The sequence below is a fragment of the Neofelis nebulosa genome, chromosome 1 (assembly GCF_028018385.1).
Source record: "Neofelis nebulosa isolate mNeoNeb1 chromosome 1, mNeoNeb1.pri, whole genome shotgun sequence".
Lineage (NCBI taxonomy): Eukaryota > Metazoa > Chordata > Mammalia > Carnivora > Felidae > Neofelis > Neofelis nebulosa.
The window spans coordinates 79060745-79085497 of NC_080782.1; the positions used below are offsets into that span (position 1 = coordinate 79060745).

At 34.1% G+C, this 24753-nt stretch overlaps 2 long non-coding RNA genes across 2 annotated transcripts in view; one reads left to right on the forward strand and one right to left on the reverse strand.

The window, feature by feature from the left end:
• The window catches only part of LOC131509944 (uncharacterized), a 175670-nt gene extending 168502 nt beyond the window's left edge, over positions 1–7168 (forward strand). The window contains exon 2 of the long non-coding RNA XR_009260808.1: positions 6980–7168. This is a non-coding gene — a long non-coding RNA (uncharacterized LOC131509944). The remainder of the gene's footprint in view (positions 1–6979) is intronic.
• LOC131509939 (uncharacterized) overlaps positions 1–24080 on the reverse strand; it is a 156311-nt gene extending 132231 nt beyond the window's left edge. The window contains exons 1-2 of the long non-coding RNA XR_009260800.1: positions 23816–24080; positions 6322–6400 (exon numbers count right to left, since the gene is read on the reverse strand). This is a non-coding gene — a long non-coding RNA (uncharacterized LOC131509939). The remainder of the gene's footprint in view (positions 1–6321; positions 6401–23815) is intronic.
• Between the last annotated feature and the right edge of the window lie 673 nt (positions 24081–24753).

A 24753-nucleotide genomic window follows, 5' to 3' on the forward strand; every position in this document is an offset into this window, starting at 1 on the left:
TGACTAACAAATACAACAATGCAAAATCCAGTTATTTAAACATTTGCATTTCTAGAAATCAACCAATGTTTGAAATTGCTGAAAAGTGGAACATTTCCATCAGCCAAAACGTATTTAGAGAGCACAGAAAGAGCATGTTTTTCCCCAAGTAGAAGAAAAACTCACCCTTGAAGTTATAGAGGTGTAGGTATTGCTGCTAAGGATTTTTTTTCTGGGAATGCTAGCTGAGAAATGCTGGATTTGTTCTTGAGGGCTTTATAGTATTACTAAGAAGAGGATTTCTATTGAAAAAAAGGATGAAGTTATATAAAAAAAGAAAAAGGATGAAGGTATAGACTGTATAAGTTTATTTTCTTTCTAGTTAGTATATGTTGAAAAGACAAAAAGGGTGGGTGTTGACTTTTGGATTTTTTTCCCTTTCCTATACCAGAGCCTTTTGAGGAGCTGAAGACATAGCACTAACAAAATGACTAATTCACGTTCACTTCTGTAGCTAGTACTGCACCAAGTCTTTTCTATTTAATTTTATTGAGTTCCCCCAAACTACTTAAGGAAATAGGTATTATTCTCTCTTATGAAGACATTGAAACACATGTAAAGTTATGGGCTCAAAGTGTCATAGCTGGTGTTCCCAGAGCTAAGAGTCTTTAACCTATTCTTTTTTTTTTTTTAATTTTTAATGTTTATTTATTTTTGAGACAGAGGGAGACAGAGCATGAGTGGGAGAGGGGCATAGACAAACGGAGACACAGAATCTGAAACAGGCTCTGGGCTCTGAGCTGTCAGCACAGAGCCCGACCGGGCTTGAACCCACGAACCGTGAGATCATGACCTGAGCCGAAGTTGGACACTTAACCGACTGAGCCACCCAGACGCCCCTTTAACCTACATTCTTAACCACTAGCCTCTCTGTATGTATGTGTATATATATGTACACACACACACACACACACACACACACACATATATATATAATGTAAATCTATCAATATATACACATTTAAATTGAATTTTTTCCCATCAGGAATCCTCTCCCTTTTCTTCATCTTCTTTCATCCTTTACCTCTTCACATTTAACGCATATTTATTCTTCACCCATCCTATGCTTTCAGTTTTTCTCCTTTTGCTGACAAATTTTACAATGAGTACATAAATTCTATTCAGTGTCTCAGTGTCCTCATCTTCTGCATACCCTCAATTCATTACAAAATGGCATTTACTCTCAATAGTCTTTCATAGTATAGACTATATTTACTGCAATTTTTCAAAGCCTCAGAGATTGTGATACAGTAAATCTGTAATACAGATTTTTTTTTTACAAGTACCTACTGTGGTTTTCTCTCTATTTTTTTTTCTTTAAGCATGATCATTTTCAGTTGTTTGTCACAACTTCTTAATTTTCTTAATGGGTTTGTTTCAATCTCTTACAAGTTTGTTTTAAAACCAGAACCACTGTGTCAGCCTTCTCCCACCTCATCCTTCACATTCTTTACTTAGAATCCATGACTTCAAACAACATCAATGGAAAGATGCTTCTCCAATCTGTCTCTCCAATCAAGAATTGTCTTCTGATTTCTAAATCTTTATGTGAAATGTGGATATCCCCGCATTAAATTCAATATATATCTGATCTTATTGTATGTTTTATGCCAAACTTTTCTATTCAGCATCCTAGTTAAGAGTGCTGCTAAACCCAGAGAGATACCAGAGATTCAAAACCATATTCTCCTCACTCATCTCCCACACCCAACCAACTTATCAATTACATCTCCATAACAATTTAGAATGTTTCTACCTTTCCAGCTTGATTTTTTCCTTCTTACATTACTGTTTCTATCATCATCTGTGACTTAGATTTCATTGTCTGACAATGTAATGCTTTTTCTTATTCCAAATTTTATCTCACATTTCTATTCCTAACATTGCTGAAAGGTTATAATTTTAATATACAAATAACTATATCCCTCCAACTAATCAAAAATTTTCAGTGAGGATTCCATCTTTCCATAGTTTGATTGTGACACTTGGGCTTTTATGATTTAGTCTCTGTGTGTCTTACTTCATGGCTATCTATTAATCTCTTGGATTTTAAATTTGTTCACACAAATCACTTATGGGTATGCAAATTAATCCCGCAACTGCGTAGCTCTGACTGGCTGGAAGACAAAATGGTACAGCCACTTTGGAAGAAAGTTTAGCAGTTTCTTACAAAGTTAAACACAATCTCACCACAGGACCCAACAATACCACTGACAGATTTACTCAATTGATTTGAAAACTTATATTCATACAAAAACATGACCACAATGTTTATAGTAACTTCAATCATAATTTCCCAAGTAAGAATAAACCAAGATGATCTTCCACGAGTGTAAGGTTCGGTTTAGGATAAAATATCATCCAGCAAATAAATAAATAAATAGATAGATAGATAGATAGATAGATAGATAAATGAATGAATGAACGAACAAATAAATAAATAACAAGCAAACAAATAAAAGTGAGCTATCATGCCACTAAAATACACAGATAAACCTCAAATGCATGTTGGTAGTTGAAACAATTCAATCTGAAAAGACTACAAATTGTATGATTCCCATTAAATGATATTCTGGAAAAGACAAAGTGATGAAGACAGGAGAGAAATAGTGGTACACACACAGATTTAGTGGTAAGAGGGGAATGCTGAACCGATGAAGCAGAGTACTTCTAGGACAGTGAAATTATTTTGTATGACTCGCGGTCCGTGAGTTCGAGCCCCGCGTCAGGCTCTGGGCTGATGGCTCGGAGCCTGGAGCCTGTTTCCGAGTCTGTGTCTCCCTCTCTCTCTGCCCCTCCCCCGTTCATGCTCTGTCTCTCTCTGTCCCAAAAATGAATAAAAAAAAAAAAAAAAAAAAACGTTGAAAAGAAATTATTTTGTATGATATTTTAATGATGGATAATGACATGCATTCTTTAATTCTATAGAAATTTGTAGCACAGAGTGAGGCTTTATGTGTAAAAAGTAAGAAAAAGATCATTGGAGATTGCAGGTCCCAGGCAGGAATGCAGATTGTGATAAGGGAATCTAATTGTATTACAAATGCATGGGATAACCTCAGGGAGGGGTGTTGCGGGAAAAGGTGCTTACCAACGTAATTTTAGAAGTAAAGAGTCTGTGAGACTGAAGGCAAAAGGAACCGCTCATAAGCACCGTACTTTAGTTGATAAAATTGTGTCCCAAAGTAGTATGGATAAATATTTTAATACTACTCTATAAGTATAGTGCAATTGACCAATTCAATGTACAGATGATATAAACCACATTTCTCACTGTTGGAATGAGGATGTGTAGCTAAGAGAAGGCTAAAGGGCACTTGGGTGGCTCAGTTTGTCGAGGGGCTAACTCTTGATTTTGGCAGAGGTCCTGATCCCAGGGTCATGGGGTCAAGCCACTCATCAGGATTCACACTGGGCACGTAGCTTGCTTAATATTCATTCTCTCTCTCTCTCTCTCTCTCTCTCTCTCTCCTCTCTGTCCCTCTGTCCCTCTCCCCTACTCACGCTGTCTCTCACTCTCTAATTAAAAAAAAAAAGAAAGAAAAGAAAAAGGCTAAAATAATAATTCATGTGAGAATGATTAGAGTTGGAGACATCAGTATAAACCCATGGTTAGCATAATGTAGATACAGATGTTTGCATATAGAAATATTCAGGATGGGGGACAGGTGATCTCGGTGGTGGGGATTAAGGAGTGTGCTTGTCATGGTGAGCACTGGAATAGTTGAGTCACTATATTGTACACCTGAAACTAATATAACACTGTATGTTAACTATATTGGAATTAAAATAAAATAAAAAAGAAATATTCATACATATGTGTACACTATGAAAAGGGGGGAAAACAGTAACTTTGTTAACTATATTGGAATTAAAATAAAATAAAAAAGAAATATTCATACATATGTGTACACTATGAAAAGGGGGGAAAACAGTAACTTTGTAGTAGAGAAACCTGACAAACAGTACCTAAGCCCTATGACCAAGAGCACTATCACAGTACTAAGTCATGTTAATATTATGTACCCTTAATATGATGTGCTCAAAATAACCCTTTACTGATAGTCACATGGCTCCCCAAAACCCTTCACACCAATCTATTCATGAGAAATATGTCAGACAAATTCTAGAAAAGCATTCTAAAAAAATATTTAACCTATAATTGTCAAAACTTATAGAGGTCACTTTTAGGCAAACATGCTTGAGCAGTGGAATGTAGAAAGGGCCCACAGAGACCCCCTGGCTGAATACAGACTGGCCCATCAGGCAACGCATCTCAAAATATCCATAGGCCCTAACAGACCAATGGACTACTTACAACCAGTCACAGTTACCCCAAAGGGGAGAATTCCATATGTAGCCATACCTCCTCACCTCCCCCACTTTAAAAACAGCCCCCACCCACTGCCTCCTTGCAGATAGACTCTCCTTTGTTGTCCTGCCCTCCACTCCCTTGCAGTGTATTCAATAAACTTCTAGCTCCTTTGTTCTGCCCCAGGTGAATTATTTCACCTCCCACGCCACTGGCTTCCACTTGATCATTTCCCCACATTTGGGGGCCCCCAATCTGATTGAGAGACACCCCATTTAAACACCACAAAACAGTCAAGGTCATTAGAAACAAGAAAAGTCTGAGCAATGGTTAACAGCCAACAGGAGCCTAAGGAGATATAACAAATACAAGTAATGTGGTTTCTAGGATGAGCCACTGAAACGGAAAGGAAATGTCACACCATATAGGCTAAAGCAACTAAATAAATAACAAAAAAATCCTTTTATATGCTATATATTCATGTAATTATTTTATATCAGGTTGCTTGGGATTGTAAAAGTGGATGTATTTTTATACTAATCATACCAAACTATGAAAATTAAGGAAGTCTCCACAATAAGCATATCACAAACTAATAGCATGTTAACACTTTGCAGAAATGCCTACTTACTGAAGTAAAAAAAAAAAAAAAATTACATACAAGGGGAAATTTATTTTACAAGATATGGGCTAATTTCACTATTGTAGTTTATAAAGAAGTAATCCAAATATAGTTCATGAATTTTCAAATAATATTATAATTCTCTATTATTAATGTTTTAGTTGTATTTGTGTAAACCATGATATTACTCAAGAAACAAAGACTTTCCAGAATACCAAATAACACTTCTTAGGCTGCTAACCTATATGCTTATGTTATATGCTATCTCTATTCACCTCCTGTTCCAAAGGCTAATTTTCATATAAATCATGTGCTATATTGTAATTTGTGCTGCATATATATCATTTTTGTTTTTCTTTTTGAGATATTTACCTGATGTGAGAGGGTTAAGTCTGAAAGGGAAAAAAAAGTGATAAAAATAAGCCTGTATATATACGTATATATATACGTATATACGTATATATATACGTATATATATACGTATATATATATGTATGTATATACATGTATGTACATGCATGTATGTACATGTATGTGCATGTATATATGTATATATGCATGTATGTATATGTGCGTGCATATATGTATATATGTATACATATATGTATATATGTATATATGTGTATATTTATATACATATAAATATATATTTATATGTATATTTATATGTTGGAAGTCCAACATAACATATTGTTAAGTCCAACATAACATATATATATATATGTTATTTAAATATACATATAAATATATATTTATATGTGTATAATAAAAAATATATATTTTTATATATATAAAACCAAGTAACTCAGAGCTTTTCCAGTTTAAGATATAAAATGCTTTGTCATTTCCAGAAGTGAAAATTAGAACCCTTTGAATATGCTCGGTTCTTAAAACTGGAAGCCTCCACCCCTGCCAATGGAAAAGTTTTCATATTATGAGCTCTTACAGAAAACTGCTGACTAGCCTCTAGCACCACCAGGGTTATAAAAGTATTAAACAGTATGATTTTTCATCAACTCTTTAAATAATTTAATAACTTCTTTTCTTCTATTTTTATTTTTGCCTTATTTGAATACTCATGTTTTCCTCATTATGATTCATGGGATATAATTCCTAGGTGACATTTAACAACTCCTTTAGGGACTGTTATGTAAATAAACCATGAAACAAATAGTACTATCTACCCACACTGCCCCTTCTGATGCTCCAAATTTTGAAACTATGCCTCTTTCTATGGGAAAACAATATTATCCTGGGGTTTGTCTCCCTACATGTTATTGGCTCAGCCTTCAACAAAAATGGTTTCTGTTCTAAAATAGTTTAAAGAAGAACACAACCAAATACTCACCATTAGTTGAACTCATGACTTAGGTCTCCGAGGGCTCATTGTTTCTGCACTGAACTGATCAGAAATTAAAGCTGTGTTCCTGGAGAAAAAGGCAATGATTTAGAAATCCTCACAGGGCCTCTCCTTTTCCTGACCTTGTGTCTAAGAATTACAGCATTAAAAGTCTACAGAATAAAAAGCAAGTAACTCAGCTCCGGGGCAGCATGCCCTGTTTATGTTTGGGTGATAAAACCAGTCAAAGGGTAAATTGGAAGTATCACTAACACTATCTAAATCATTTACTGTTGCTGGAAGCACCAAGTCGTCATTACCAAAGATGTTATGGTAATATTTGTTAGTGAGAAGTTTTTAAAGTCACTTTTTAGCTTTAATTCAAGAGTGGAGAATTTTTTCCGCTCTAAGTTTTGGAAACATGTTTTGCAATCTTTACTTCCCTCTATAGCATAATCTATATGTCAACCATTATATGCTAAAATATATATTTCTATTAAGAGTAGTATATTGTTATGCACTGAATTGTGACCTCCGCAAATTCTTATGTTGAAGCCCTAATCCCCAGTGTTACTGTATTTGGAGACAGAGCCTTTAAGAAGGTAATTAAAGTTAAATGAGGTCATATGGGTGGGGTGCTGATCCAATAAAATTTGTGTTTTCTTAGGAAGAGACGTCAGAGAGTTCCCTCTCCCTCTCCCTGCATGAACACAGAGAAGGGTTGGTGCAGACTCAGGGAGAAGGCAGTCATCTTCAAGCCAAGGAAAGAGTCCTCACCAGAAACCAAGTTGGCCAGCACCTTGATCTTGGACTTCCAACATTTAAAACTGTAAGGAAATAAATTTCTGTTTTTTAAGCCACCCAGTTCATGGTATTTTGTTATAACAACCTGAGCTGATTAGTACTTATATCTATTGAGTGGATAATGAAGATATATCTGTTTATCACACTTCTTTCTCAAAGCCAGTTTTATTTAAACATTTACTCAGTGATTTTTCTCCATTCATTAATCAAATCTTTTTTTTTTTTTTGCATGTTGCTTGCTTGCTTGCTTGCTTTCTTTCTTTCTTTCTTTCTTTCTTTCTTTCTTTTTAAAAGAGTGATCACAGGAAGTATAGAAAACACTGCTGGTTATTATTCTACACTTCCTTCTTACTAGAAGAGACTGGAATTCATTCTAGTGTTTCTTTCCTACATGATAATTCTGTGGTAAAGTGTGTTTGTCTAGACCTCTGAAAGTAATCCCCTTACTGTTAGTGGTATATTGGTGGGCATGTGAGATAGTCTGATCAATCAGATGTGATGGTACATGTGTTAGGGAGGCAAATGCTTCATTACAAGGTTTCTGATTTTTAATAGGGGAAACATAAATGAGTGGCCTTGGCCTTGCCTAGTCATTATTGTCTGTGAATATGAAGTCTGGAACCATGTTAGCTTCTTGCAAATATGAGATCACTTTCTTACATGGAAACAGATACACTGATAGAGCAGTAAGTTAAAAATAATTTAGAAGTCTTAGGTTATTATTGAACCTTGAATTAAACAGAACTAGAGTTTTCTTATGTCCAGACATAGGCAAGAAGATAAATCCCCTCTTGTTCAAAAAGCAAAGAGTTGAATTTTAATAATTGTATATGATAATTACCTCTTAATTTGTAGATATAGTCAGAAATTGAAATCTTTTGTTTTACACTTAGTTGGGTTGTCTTCATCATAAAACTTTTGAAAATAATTTTAATTGCTTAATCTATTCAATAAATGCCTTTCACATTAGAGAGAAAAACAGATACTTTGTGTTAAATGAAACCTCTCTATTTCAGTAAAATCAATACATAAAATTGCTTGTCATAAAAATCTCCAGGAATGATATACAAGAAATAAATAATAGTGTAAGGGATGCTGAGAACTAACAAAGAAACCAAGGGTAGAAGGAAGACTTCTCACTTTATAGAATTTTTTATTTTGAGGTTTTAGAAATTTGTAAATACATTAAAAAGGTTTAAATTTTTCTAATGTTTATTTATTTTTGAGAGAGAATAGGCATGTGAGTGGGGGAGGGGCAGAAAGGGGCAGGCAGAAGATCCCAAGCAGGCTCCACGCTAACAGCAGAGAGCCCAATGCAGGGCTCAGGTTCACAAACTGCGAGATTGTGACCTGAGCCAAAGTCGGATGCTGGATGCTTAACTGATGGAGCCACCCAGGTGCTCCTAAGCAGGCTTAATTTTTTTAAAAAGTAGGGTGTGCCTGGGTGGCTCTGTCAGTTGAGTGTCTGACTTTGGCTCAAGTCATGATCTCACAATTCGTGAGTTCGAGTTGGATCCCCACATCAGGTGCTCTGCTGTCAGTGTGGAGCCCACTTTAGATCCTCTCTCTCTCTCTCTCTCTCTCTCTCTCTGTCCCCCGCACCCTCATGCTCTCTCTCTCTCTCAAAAATAAATTAAAACATTAAAAACAAAAAAGTAAAACTAAGGAGGCTTTAAAAATCAGACATTTAAGGGAAATAAAAATTGAAAAGTTCCTAAAAATATTAATACCTTGATTTTTTATCCAGGGTTTCTATATGTAATGAATGCAGTTATAAGAATATCATCAAAACTGTTTTAATAGTTTTCCTCGTCAAGCTGTACCACTGTAAAATTTTCAGTTTGAAAACAGATTTCTCTTACATTTTCTGAGCTTCCTTATTCCTATTGTGCTTCCTAAATATGTTCATACAGAAACTTGTCTTGAATTTGGGCAAGAATTATAGTACATAAAAGTAGGAATATTTTTTCCAGTGATTATTTAATACAGTAAACTAAAGATGGAAGGTTACTCACATAATTATCATCAAGTCAACATGTGCTATCTATACTGATGATTCTAATCCCAAGTAGTCATATGGAGGATTCTATCCGTACCTGTTCTGGCTTAAATAAGTGGACCTTGCTGAATACTAGATAGTTAGCTAGCTTTCTAATATATGTTTTAACAATCAGTAATTATCTAAGAAATTTCATTATACCATTACAAGTATTGTATTACATCAAATTAATATAATTAACCATGATGCCTAATGCTACCTGATCATGGTGAAATTAACACATTCAAATTTTACTGATGGCAGCAATTTAAACATTATATTTAAATATCCAAAGAAAAAAGGCCATGTTTTTAAACCATAAAATTATCCTTCTTGTGTAAACTTATACAATGGTAATCATCCAGCAGAAAATAATATATGCATATATATATATATGAATTTAAAAGTTTTTAAAAATTCACAATAGAATATTACAAAAATAAATATATAATTATAAATATACAACTTTATATAACTATAAATATATATGCCTAGGAAGGAACAAGAAAGAAACAATGGAACAAGGAAATTACTCTTATAAAGAAACTCTCAATTTGTTCTCAAATTATTTTCAAGGAAATGATAATTTAGTGAAAATTTTGGTGACTTTTAAACTTATATGTTGATTATAATGTTATCTATACAAGAGGCAGATTATATATTGCTATAATTGTCCTTCGCAAAATATACTTATGCTTTTATACTTACCAAATACATTTTATGGTAATTTTTTAGTGAAACCTATTGTTTTATGTAATTAATAGTCATTAGATTTAAAATGAACAATCCTTGATAAGCATGGGATGAGATAAACCCTTGTAACTAGTGTATTTTCTTCTACCCACAGACCTTCCATTCATTTGTGCTATATTAAACAGCTGATACAAAATGAATAACTCCTCTATACCTTCATTTTTCTTTCATAAGTGTTTTTGCATCCCCCTTTGTCTTGGGGTTTGTTGAAACCTCTTTCATGTCTTGGGTACAAATCACCAATACCACAACATCACATCATCAAAATCACAACATCTTCTAGTAGTATTATGGATTCTGAGGCCTAGTCCCACTCATATTGATTTATATTAGTTTCTGTTCCACTCATAATAAATTATCTTCTTGCACATCACTTATCTTCTTGGGAAGATATTTAACTTAAAAGTAAAATATGGAAGTCTTGAGGGGCCAAGAACTAAGAGAGAGGAACAAAAATGTGAAAGTAGCACTCATGAAATATTCTTCTTGAGGTATATACTGATTATAAAGTTGTAGGTGGGAGAGGGGACTAATAAGCTGACTTGGCTATGAGACTGAGAAGAGTTTTCAGCCCTCTTTTATGTTTCTTGTGACCTGGGGTACACAGAGGCCTATGGACTAAGATTAAGGATAAACGATAGAGAACAGCTTTCACTAAGACTTAAAACCAGTTACAAATAGCTCAGCTCCAGTTTCTATGAACTATGGCTATCATATTGCTTGACAAAAGAAAAAGTAATTTCCCTCTGTGGAAAACAACATTATCCAGAGTCTATAATAGCTCAGATTTTCATTCTTGTAAAAATTGCCCAGCATTCAAAAATAATTTATTAGACAAAGACACACTCAACAAAACAAAAGCACACTCAAAGAGAGAGAGAGAGAGAAAGAGAAACAGATTTATAAAGAATATATACGTTGGTATCTTTTGAAAGATATTTTAGATTACTGAAATCATAATATTTAACAAATTAGATAATATGGAGAATTTTAGAAGTTAATTTAAAATTTTAGAAAATCAACTGAAATTTTAGAAGTGAAAAATATAATAAGAATTAAACAGATGAGCATAATAACATTAAATCAGAAGAGAATCCAATGGCTATAAAACTAAAAGGTATTAAGAGTAAAATAATCCAACTTAACCAAAAAGAGAAAATATAGAAAACATCATAGAGGTCATATAGCACATGGTGAAAATGCTGGACATCTGCTTATTTGAAGTCTCAGAAAAGGAGACAGATGATATAAAGAAATGTTTATAGTAAGAATGTCCAACATTGTCCAGAAATTAAGAGACTTAAAAACACAGATTTAGTAAGTACTAGAAAACCTCACAGGGTTAGTAAAAATAATACCATGATGGGACACATAATTGTGAAATCAATGAACACCAAATACAAACAGAAAGTCATAAATTCAAGAGGTTTAAAAATAATTATTTTAAGCAGTCTCATTAAGACTTACAGGCTGACTTTTTCACAGAAACAGGTTTAAGTAGCAACAATGGAATAATCTATAAAAATGGCGAAACAAAATATTATTCATAGGCATACGATTGTAAATGCTGAAAAAAATCAGATAAACTATTAGAATTAATAAGTGAATTCAACAAAGGTATTTGCAAAGGTGCAAAGGTATTTGCACAGAAACTGACATTTAATCTAAATTCTAGCAACAGAAATGAGAAAACTAGTGTTAGAAAATAGTGTCATTGAATAATTCCACTTTCCAGTTTCACAGGTAAGGAGCTTGGAAGTCACCACACCGACCTAATAAGTAACAAACTGAACATACCGAAAAACCAATGATATTCTAGTATCTGAGAGAGAGGTCATGACACAGGGCAAACCAGTGTCTCCAATTCAAAGGTAGATTGCAGAGACAGAGAGAGGAACCAACTGACAAGTAGGCAGAAACCAGTGCCTATTTGTAAAAATAGGGTAAAAAATTTGACTTATAATTGTCAGACTGCAGAAGGCTCAGTGTAAACAAGTCTGAGATTTAAAATCTTCAGCCTGGGGCCTCACAATTTTTTGAGATTTATCTCCAGATGCTTGACCAGTTTCCTTCAATAAGTATCTCAGAAAAATCTGTCTGTGCTTCCAGCAGGGAAGAGGAATAATATTGAAACATGCCACAGCACTCTGTTCTTATCAAGGCCTACTCTCAGGAGAAATTAGTTACCTAGAACCTACCTTGCTATGGTATTATCAGGGCCTACCAAACTGAGAAAAGGGAAATACCTCTAGTCAGCTCTAGCCTTCTATGTGGAAGAAGAGAAATTCCAACTCCAGCCCACTCTAGACATCTTCTCCCACTAAAGGGGCAGACAAAACAGAAACACTCGTGGAGTTCAGTCTATAGGCACAGACTCACTAAAAATCTGAGACCTAATCACAGAACTACAGAATGATTTCCTTGTTCCAATACTGAACCACCACATCACTAAAGGCCTATTTATAGTGGTTCCTTTTATCTAGTACATCATGTCTGGCTATCAAGAAAAAAATTACAAAACATACTAAATGGCAAAAATCACATGTCACAGAACTAGAGCAAGCATCAGAACTAGGCATGGCAGAGATGTTGAAATTACCAGACTAGAAATTTAAAACAACTATAATTAACATGCTAAAGGATCTAATGGATAAAATAGATAGCATGCAAAAATGCAAAAATCTTAAGAACTAAAAAAGAAATTCTAGAGATCAAAAACACTGTAACAGAAATAAAGAGTGCTTTTGGTGTCCTTATTAATAGACTGAACACGACTGAGGAAATACTTTTTCTTTCTTTCTTTCTTTCTTTCTTTCTTTCTTTCTTTCTTTCTTTCTTTCTTTCAGAGAGAGCACAGAAGCAGAGGGGCAAAGGGAAAGGAAGAGAGAGAATCTTAGGAGTCTTTAGGTCCAGCTCAGAGTCTGACATAGGGCTTGATCTCACAACCTTGAGGTCATGACCTGAGCTGAAAGCAAGAGTGGACACTTAACCTACTAAGCCATCTAGGTACCTGGAGGAAAAAATTTTGAGCTTGAGAATACAGTATCTCAACAGAAGCCTCCAAAACTGAAAAGCAAAGAGAACAGAAGTCAACGGGGCGGGGTGGGGGGGTGGGGTGGGTAGGTACAGAATATCCAAGGATTGTGGGAAACTACAAAAGATATGTGTAATAGGAATACCAGAAGGAGAGGAAATAAAGTAAAAGAAGAAATATTTGAAACAATGAGAATTTCCCCAAACTAATGTCAGATACCAAATCACAGACACTGGACACACAAACATCAAGCAAGATAAATGCATGTGTACACACACACACACACATATATATTCATATATACATATACTTATATATATATACATATATATATATATATATATATATATATATATATATATATATTCATATCTTTTTCTAACTACAGAAAATCAAAAATACAAAAAAAAGTCTTCTGAAAGAAACCAGGGGGGAAAAACAGCTTACCTGTAGAGGAACAAAGATAAGAATTGCATTCGACTTCTCAGAAACCGTGCAAAACAAAACAGAGTAAGCTACACATTTAAAAGTGTTAACAGGGAAAAAAAAAAAAAACAGAAATCTGTACCCTGCAAAATTTTACTTCAAGAGTGAAGGAGAAATAAAGACTTTCTCAGACAAGCAAATTTGAGAGATATTTATGCCTTAGAAGAAATGTTAAAAGAAGTTCTTCAGAGAGAAGGAAAATAATATAGTTCAGAAACACATCTACATTAAAAAGGAAGAGCATCAAAAAAGAAATTTTCATCCCTATATGTACTATTCTGTGGTCCAGGATCCTGCAGAAAAAAATCACTGGTGTGCTTCAGCCCTTTCACGTGGATATCTTAGCTGCACCACTGTCTGTCACTACTGCCTGACATTGCAGAACAAATACATTGAAAGGAAACAAGAGCAGAAATCCTGGTCATAGTATCAAAAGATGATTTTTTGTGGGACAGTAACCAAAGAGGTCCTCCTACAAGCAGGAGAAGCCAATATTAGACTGAATGCTAAAATTTGTCACAGGAAGGAATATTGAATATGTGCTCTTTTGAGTAAAAATTGACTATTTCCAAAAAAACAAACAAATAAATAATGCCATTTCAAGCATTGAGAACATCAAACCTTACAAATAATTTAATGAAATATAGCTTTCAGTTATAGGTATATAGGGCATCGTATTATACAGATGTCTTCAATGGAAATATTCTGATTGGAACTATCCAATGTAGGATTTGCTTTTTAATTTACATAGTCCATTAACATACCTTTTACTCTTCTTAAAATTTTTTTCCTGTTTTGAGAAATAATTGACATATATCATTGTATAAGTCAAGGTAAATAGCATGATGGTTTGATTTAACTATATTATGACATGATTAACATTACGCATTTAGCTTCTATCCATCATCTCACACAGATACAACAAAACGAAAGAAAAAAATTCTCCTTGTGATAAGAACTCTTAGTATCTTATCTCTTAACAACTTTCCTATATATCATATAGCCATGTTAACTATAGTTGTCAGGTTGTACATTATATCCCTAATACTTATTTGTCTCATAACTGGAAGTTCATACTTTTAAATGTTCTCTTAACATTTATACTTTATCTTGACTCTGTTTTTTGAGTTTTTGCCATAGTGATAAAAATAAGTGTATTTTGAGACATTATTAACTGAGTTAATTTTGACTTCCATTTTCACGAAAGCTGAGTTCCATTGCTTCTGTGTTCCTAGAATTGCCATCTTTATTAGTTCAAATAATTATATTTATTTCAGAGTTGTCTGTGTAATTTAGAGAACTTTAAAATCCCTATTTATTTTTTGAGAAAGGGAGAGAAGGGGAAGGGCAGAGGGAGAGGGAGAGACTCTCAAGCAGGCTTCACAGCCAGCTCAGAGCCCCACTTGGGGCTCAATCTCACGACTGTGAGATCATGACCAGAGCTGAAATCAAGAGTTCAATGTTCAACTGATTGAGCAACCCAGGTACCTTGAAAATCCCTATTCTATCTCTGAAATTTAATATTTAGTTTTATATTTGTGTTGACCTTATGAGTGTGTTGGAAGTGAAGGCAATGATTGTAGAGAAATTTGTTAGTAGAAAATTGCTAGATAGTTAGTTTTAATATATTTCCCTGTTGCCTGAGTTCAGACAGTAAGTATGCTTTGTTTAATTTCTGAGCAAGATTCAGCTGGAATTACTACCTATCTTAAGAAGATAAGTGAATAAATGTAAGCATCATCATATCATTAATAGCTAGGGGTAAGACATTTTCTATTTCTCCCCTGGCCATCTAATGTAACCTCAGTGAAGTTTTGCAATGTCCCTTGAAACAGCTATTCAATCACCAGAATTTTGAAGACAGGGTTCATTAGAGCATCTCACATGATCACTAGACAGAGTGGGAGATTAACAATAAGTAACTTGTTTTATGTTGAAAGGAGAAGTTGGGGCACCTGGGTGGGTCAGTCAGTTAAGCATCTGACTCTTGATTTTGGCTTAGGTCATGATCTCACAAACCATGAGATCAAGCCCTGTGTTAGTCTCTGTGCTGACAGTGCAGAGCCTGCTTGGGATTCTCTCTCTCTCTACCCCTCCTTCCCTCAAAATAAATAAATAAACTTTAAAAAAAAAAGACAAAGTTATTTCAAGTTTAGTCATACTATTGAAGTTACCTAAGTAAGAGATATCAGTAGACAGCCAGCTAGAATAATAGGAGATAAAAAGAAGTACATGAATTTGAAAGGTGACAGGAAGGCAGAATCATTAGGATTTGTATGAGACTGGGAAATGGGAATAGTCAATATATTGCCAGAGATGTGGATTAAATAATTGGTATTGACATATAATTTGGGGAATAATTGAGAAATTCAGTTTTAAGCATGCTTAATTTGAGATGCCTGTAGGATCTCAAGGGAATATTATAGTTCTTAGCTATAGTTAGAGAAAGGGGGCCATCAACTTATAACCATTTAATTTATGAGAAAAAAGAAAATCAATGATGAGTTATTCAGAGATGCTGCTGAGAGATTCCAATAATGTATACCTCTAAAAATGGCCAACAATCATAGTTTGTGAAATGGGAGGAATGTATTTGCTGAGAAGTCTTTTTCTCTTTAATTTCATTTAAAAACAATATGCAACTACTATTTGGTGAGCAGTGTCTAAAGTTGCAAAACTGGGGAGGTGGGTGGGGGGTTGGGTGGCTCAGTCAGTTAACAGCATCCAACTTCAGCTCAGGTTATTATTTCACAGTTCATGAGTTGGAGCCCCTTGTTTGGCTCTGTGTTGACAGCTCAGAGCCTGCAGCCTGCTTTGGATTCTGTGTCTCCTTCTCTCTCTGCCCCTCCCATGTTTGCACTCTGTCTCTCTTTCTCTCTCTCTCTCTCAAAAATAAACAAACATTAAAATTTTTTTAAGTTGCAAAAGGAACAAAATATAAACCTTGTCCTACAAAAAATGTATAATCTAATGAAGAATATATATTCAAAAGTTAGGATAGATTTGTAATTATATTTATGTTTTTTTTTCTCCCCACATATAAAAACTATATTTTTATCAAAAAACTAGGTTGGTCACCCAAATACTATTTTTCTATTATATATATGATATATATAATATATATATGATATCTATAATATATATATAATATATATATAAATATAATATATATATATTATATATAATATATATTACATATTACATTACATATATGTATTACATACATATTACATTACATATATGTATTACATTACATATATATTACATACATTACATATATGTAATATATATTTGTAATATATATTATATTACATAATTACATATGAACATTTAAATATGTACATATATTTTTTATAAAGTTCTGCAAATAAGTAACTATGGGAAACAGATATAGAGCACCAAGAACCTACAAAGACTTACAAATAGTACTTTAAGTAAAAACCAACCAGTAAAAAATCGCCAGTTTTAAACATCCTAAATTTCTAATAAATAACACTATAATAAATGCAGTGCTTTATCTTTAAAAAGTTCTTATACATTGTTTGGTGGAATTATATGTAGTAAGCACTGTGGCTATTTGAAGTGGAAAGAGATAAGTTGGAAAGAAGAATATTATGTTAACCTTATAGGTGAATAACTATAGTTCATTGTCCTGTTTTTCTTTTTTTTATGTATTGGCTTAAAATAGAAACTCAACATTTGTTGTTTGGCCAATTACCTCATAAAGAAATTGCTCATATGGTGCCAAGTGAGAACAGATGCTACAAAATGGCATCCTCCTATACTCGGTTTTATAGTTGTTAATTTCAATCTACTGCAAAAGCTTTTCAATTCCATTTAAAGGATATGATAACGGTGATGTGTGAATCTTTCATCGTTATTAATTAATTTATTTTTGTAGCCTTGTCTCACATAAAACTGTGATTTCTTCGGGCTTGATTCCCTCTTCATTTTTTTCAAAGTGTTTTATTATTTAAATTTTCTCATTACTTAAGTCTTTCCCTTTCGTTCACTATTTGTATTCTCATAACCAAAACTCTCATTCATGTGTGAGAGGCTACATTAAACACTTTTGTCAGAAAAGTAAACAATTTTGAGATAACAGCATAGTGTACACCAATTAAGCAACATATGTAGAAAATTGGAGTTACGAGAAAGACCGTTCACTAAGCTTGATGATTTTTTTTTCTTTAGCTGCTTTTCTTTGGTAGGTCCATGCCAAATCATCATTTGAGATATCAGAAATGAGTAGACACATTTTCATGTTTTGATTTTTGTATTCTATTTGTCTACTGAATATGAAAAATATATGCACTATAGACACATAGTATAATAAAAAAAACAAAATTATCTAATAGGATTAAAGTTAGCAAAATGCTTGGATCTTATATTTCCAATCTGAGGAGAGTGACTAATATTTACATTACTTGATTTTGAAAGAAGTCTTGTTATAATTCTTATTATTTAAAAAAGAATGTATTCAGGATGTGTCCAATATTAACTGCTAAATTAGAGAGACAGGGAGACTGACCCATATTACACAGCATTTTAATAACTACCATAGAGTATCTTGCAATAAAAAGAAACCATGCCGTAAACATTATCTTTCCATCTATTCTTGTTTTCTGATTATAAAACTAAACAATATTTTTCTGGGCATGAGGAAATGTCTTTGGGTCTCCACACAAGTGTTCTGGTAATGACAAACTCATCTCATAGAAGGCACAAATCTAAATACTATCATATTTAGATTTGATAAAGGTCTCATTTTTAATTTTCAAGAAATAATGGTTGTGGTAAAAAAAAAAATTAAAAGAAAGAATTAGGGGTGCCTGGGTGACTCAGTCAGTTAAATGTCTGACTCTTGATCTCTGCTCAGGTCATGATCTCACAGTCCCTGAAATCGAGACCCACATTGGGCTCTGTGCTGACAGCACAGAGCCTGCTTGGGATTCTCTCTCTTCCTCTTTCTCTGCCCCTCCCCTGCTCTCTCCCTCTCTCTCACTCTCTCTCTCTCTCTTTCTTTCTCTCAAAATAAATAAATAAACCTAAAAAAATAAATAATTATATATAATAATTTTACCTTCAGTTTTTCTCTTTTTTTCCCTCCCAATAAATTTTGTTCAATATGCACGTGTTTACAAATAGGTCTATTCCTTCACCAGCTCCATAATGTATTGTCTTTGCTTCTAAAACAGCTGCCGTGGATTTACTTCAACTAGTCAATGTGAGTATGAGGCAGGTCTAATTGCCGTACTTATTTTTCAAAAGGTAAGACTTAAAAAGTAGTAGCACACTGGGGACAAAAATAAGGATGTTACTCTGAAAATTGAGCCTTTTCATGCTTTGAAGGAAGTAGTCACAGAAAAGATATCCTACACTGAGATAAATTTGTAAGAACTGAAGTAGAGATGTTCTGGTAATTTTTTTTTAATCAGTGGAAAGGAAAATGTGTTCAAATTCATCATTTCTGTTAACTAGTCACAGCATTATTCTCAACCCAGTTTCTGTGTCCCTATAAGACCCAAAAGCTAATTTACTATTACAGATTCACAGATGTTGTTTTATTCATGCTCTAGGCAAGTCTTACTGGTCATACCATATATTTTATTCCTGAATTGCTAATAGAAAAAGTGGAACTATTTAATATTAAAAGAAACACAAAAATAAATGTATTAAAATATTTTATTCTTAAAGCAACCTAAAATATCTATGAATATATTTTCCCTCATTTTATTAAATTTACGTATAAATGCAATACTGCTAAGTTAATGCTGAAGACATAAGTGAGCCACTGAGGGTAAAAAAATACAGAAAAGCTTAATCCAAAAGCAAACAGTTTATTGCTGGGTCAAAAAAAAAATCTAAAAGGAGTATTTTTTTGGACCATAGAGCCCAATGAGAATGCCAAGCCTTAAGCTCCATACTGATATCATGAAATAATTACTCAAAAGATAGAATACCAAACATAAAAGCTGGTGACCTAAGACGATTGCAAGACATTTTCATTTCTTACTTCAAATACTGTTCACTCTGTTTCTCCTGTGTCCTTAAATATAAAACAAAGATGTTCTCCTAATTAAACATATTTAAGCCTTTTTTTAAAATCACTGATCCTTTTGAGAATACTGGAAAAAATATACACACATCTACAAAATTTTGCATACAACTTCAGGGTCTCATATGTACCCCACTAAAAGTCATCTGGATGCTATAAGGTATACCATAGTTTAAAACTGCTGGCCTAGGGGCGCCTGGGTGGCTCAGTCGGTTGAGCGTCCGACTTCGGCTCAGGTCATGATCTCACAGTTTGTGGGTTCCAGCCCCGCATGAGGCTCTGTGCTGACTGCTTGCTCAGAGCCTGGAGCCTGCTTCAGATTCTGTCTCCTTCTCTCTCTGCCCCTCCCCCACTCACACTTTGTCTCACTCTGTTTCTCAAAAATAAATAAAATGTAAAAAAAAATTAAAAAAAATAAAACTCCTGGCCTAAAACAGTTTATTTTTTAATCTTACAGGTTTTTCTAAACCGTCTACTACCATCATCAAGTCTTCTTAGAATGATAAGCACCCAATAGGTGTTCATCAAATATTAGTGGTTAATAATGATAAACACTTGTTTCCTCTCCTTATACAAATAATAATTTAAAATAAACTGTCATGTGAATTTTGTCATAAATGTTCAGTTCTCATCTCCTAATCCCCATGATAGCAAAAGCAAGGAAATTTTAAGTTTAGTCAACCTTCAGTTACTAGGAATTAACAGGATCAAGGCAGCCTAAAGAAGTTTGTGAGAAAACCAAGATATCCCAATCCTATAGAACTTACTTCTGTGGGCTCAAAAAAATCACAAGTCCAATAAGCTTGGCTAATAGCAAGCAAAAATCATATGTAATTTTATTGGGATAAGTGCAGTGATGCCCTTCTTGGGGTGATGGCAATTACCAACTCTCATCATTATTCATTTCTCCTCTCTTTCCTGGACACCCAGAAGACAAAAGTCTCCAGCCTGCTTACAATTAGGGCAATGTGGCTAGTTCCTGCTGGTGAATTATAAACAAAACTCACAACTGTCACTTCTTGGCTGAGACATTTAAAAATACCTGATCTACTCTCTATCTTACTCAGACTATGACAATGACCTTGAAAGCTTCATGTTTATACTGAAAAACCTTAAAATTCGCTTGGAAGGGAGCTTCTCTGGATAAATAAACTTAGGCCACCAATATTTCAGGGCTAAGAATGGCTTAGCCTAATTTGAGGAACATCCCAGGCTAGATGACATTTGATTTTTTAAGTTAAAATGTAACCGGTAATAGAGTATCATGTCATCTGAAAATAGCGAATGTTTTACTCCTTCCTTGTCAATTTATGGTACTGGCATAAAAATAGACATATAGATCAATGGAACAGAAAACCCAGAAATGAACTCACAACAATATGGTCAATTAATCTTCAACAAAGCAGGAAAGAATATCCAATGGGAAAAAGACAGTCTTTTCAACAAGTGGTGTTAGAAAGCTGGACAGCAACATGCAGAAAAATGAAACTAAACCACTCTCCTACACCATACCCAAAAACATATTCAAAATGGATTAAAGACCTAAATGTGAGACATGAAACCATAAAAATCCTAGAGGAGAACATAGAAGCAACTTCTTTGACATCAACTGTAGCAATTTCTTTCTAGCTATGTCTCCTGAGGCAGGGGAAACAAAAGTGAAAATAAACTATTAGGATTTCACTTCTTCACAGTGAAGGAAACAAATCAACAAAACTAAAAGGCAACCTATGGAATGGAAGAAGATATTTGCAAATGACTTATCAGATAAAGGGAGAGTATTCAAAATGTATAAAGAACTTATCAAACTCAACACCCAAAAACCAAACAAGCTAGTTTAGAAATGGGCAGAAGATATGTTTTCTGAATAAACATTTCCAAAGAAGACATCCAGATGGCTAACAGACACATGAAAAGATGTTCAACATCACGCATCCTCAGTGAAATACAAATCAAAACTACAATGAGAAATCACCTCACACCTATCAGAATGGCTCAAACCAACAACATAAAAAACAATAGGTACTGGTGAGGATGTGGAGAAAGGGGAAGGCTCTTGCACTGTTGGTGAAAATGCAAACTGGTGCAGTCCCTGTGGAAAACAGTATAAAGTTTCCTTAAAAGGTTAAAAATAGAACTACCCTATCATCCAGCAATTGCACTACCAGTTATTTACCCAAGGAACACAAAAATACTAATTCAAAGGGATTCATGCACCCCAATGTTTATTGCAGCACTATTTATAATAGCAAAATTATGGACACAGCCCGTGTCCATCAACTGATGAAAAGATAAAGAAATGGATATACACAATGTAATATTACTCAGCCATGAGCTAGAATAAAATCTTGTTATTTGCAACCACATGGACAGAGCTAGATAGTTTTATGCTAAGTGAAATAAGTCATTCAAAGAAAGACAAACACCTATGATTTCGCTCATATGTGGACTTAAAAAAAAACAAAACAAATGAGAAAAAGGAAGAAAAAAGAGTGAGGGGCAAACCAAGGAACAGACTCCTAACTACAGAGAGAAGCTGATGGTTACCAGAGGGGAGGTGGGTGGGGGATGGATGAAATAGGTGATGAGAGTTAAGGAGTGCACTAGCGATGAGCACTGAGTGTTGTATGGAAGTGTTGAATCACTGAATTGTACACCTGAAAGTATTAACAAACATCTTATGGAACAAAACTGCACTACTGCTGGCAATTGTTCCTTAGAATTAATAATTACATTGTAAGTATCCACTATTTTCAACAGTAGAAAACATTACTAATGGCATATGCCAGGAAATTTATGCTCTAAATTGTAGGGTGTATAGATTTCTCCAGAATCCTTCCTAAAATCAGTGACTTAGTTGTCACAGGTGACTTGAGTCCATAGTAACTTTTAAATCAATGCTCAGCATACTTTCTATGATATTAAGAAACATGCACATGCAGCAGGAAGAAAGCTTAACATTCTTTGTAAGCAGTATAATAAAGGTGGTAATTGCTAATAGAATACTTGCAATGACCTAATGCCGAGCCCATAAACACCTACACATTGTCTCAATTGCTCTTAGATGAATCTTGGAAGGTGGCAGACCATTTTTTAGTGCAAACTGGCATTCAATTATGGTCTTCATTTAATTAACTATAGTATTCAAGGTCAATTTGTTCTCTATATACAAGATATTACATCTTCCTTATCCAAAGGAGACAAAGTAGTGTCCCTGCCTTTCTGTCACCAGAGACTGAAATCAGGTTAGCATCTTGTGTAATGATCCCTACAGATAAGAGTACATTGTTCAGCTGAATGGGAATATGGAACAATAGCCTAATCACAGAGCAATAGACTTTGAAAGCTAGAATATCATTTGAGAGGTATTAATTCATCTACACAATTCCTACACTGTGGAAAGAAACAGCAATTCTACACTTGATAGGGAAGCAAAGACACTAAGAAATCAGTGGACACGGATGATGACAAAACAAAGGAGAGCAAGACCTCACAAATGTTCTGTTGTTTTAATCACTCTACTTTTTACTTAAATAAAAGAAGCCTTTCTTGGTTTATATATAAGGCAAGCTCACAAAAATATCAAATGCTATACAGGCACATAAACCAATAGAAAATTCTGCAACCTTGTAGCATGGGCACATGCACGCACACACACACATTTAACTACCATTGATGAACACCTATGAAGTTTCTCCCTTTTCTTCAAAATTACTTCTAACAGCAGCTGCTGATATCTCTTCATTTCTTGCCTCCCTCTCCTGTTTCTCAAAAATTTCTTTTCTCTTTACTATACTGCTGGTCTCTCCTCACATCTTTATCCCACTGCTATCTACCATCATAAGTCATAAGTCTTTCCCTTCCAGGTGTTTTCCATTTTCCCAGGAATATATATTTTTTACACCTCACCCCTGGGCATCTCAAATTCCTTACCTCCACTTACTGCACCATTAACTCAATAAAGTTTAGTTACAGAGACAATTTTCCTTACAAGGTAAGGAAAGGACTGTGTGGAGTTGGCTGGGAAAGGGGCAAAATAAACATGTAACAACTGATATTTAATAAAGATTTTGTTGTCACATCCTTTTATATGCATACATATATAGCTCTGTTATTTCACCAAAATTATGGTAATACCTGAGTCAATAGATTTTACTTCAGCCACTAATTTTACCTCTTTTTTCACTTTAGAACTCTTGCTGTCTCAAAATATTTAGTCAAATCCGTTCAGCCAGAAGTTTTCTATTTCAAACATCTCCAAATCCAGAGATGCCAATCCCAGAGATCTTAAAATGTGTAAATCAATTAAGGTAATACTTGCCTAACTTACCTGATGGATAGAGGACTTGGGTAGGGATAAAATCCATCCATAGAAAAGGTCAACTTATTAAAGTGAGACTTCGCCTCTTTTACATTCAGTCATTTATAAAATAGAGTTAAAAATAACTTGCATCACCCTCAAAAAGTTGCAACTAAATGTTATAATATATATTAAATCTCTTGAGAATTGCAAAATTCCAATCCAATGAAAGGTATTTATGTTGCCTTTTATCACCCAGCCAGATGGTGTTAAATGGGGTTTCTTGGACACATGTTTTTTTTCATTGCTTTTCAGGTGTCCTCTTATGCATATTTGTGGTATGGACTCAGGCATTCTATATGATTATTTAAAGCAATGAGCAAAGAATTAAGAGAACAGATTCTAGAATTAAACCATCTAAGCTCAAATTCTGGGTTCTGCCACTTACTACCCATAAGACTTTGGAGATGTCATTTAACCTCCTTATGCCTCTGAATCTTCATGTGTAAAATGAAGATAAAGCTAGCACCTAACTTAAGGTGTTGCTGTGATAATTTAAAGTGTTAAAATGGATAGTATAATCCCCAGTAGCACATGAAAAGTGTTATATAAATTACAACACAAAAATCAAAAGCCTTACATAACTGAAAATATTACTGAAAGTTGCTAATTTAAGCTTCATGTGTTTGCAAACATAAGGCACTATGCCCCAATATACTCATGTTGATTTTCTAATGGTGGTTATATTTCACTGTACATTATAGACGTATCATTTAGTGAAGGGAATAAAGTAAATGGGAACAGATAGATTTTAGGAGTTGAATTACATATTTATCTTTAAGTAAGTTATTTAACATCTTGAGGTTTTATTTTGTGGCAACTTCAAAGTAATTGAAATAATGATTCTTAAGATTTTTGTGAGGTGTAGGGGCGTGTGGGTGGCTCGGTCGGTTGAGTGTCTGACTTCA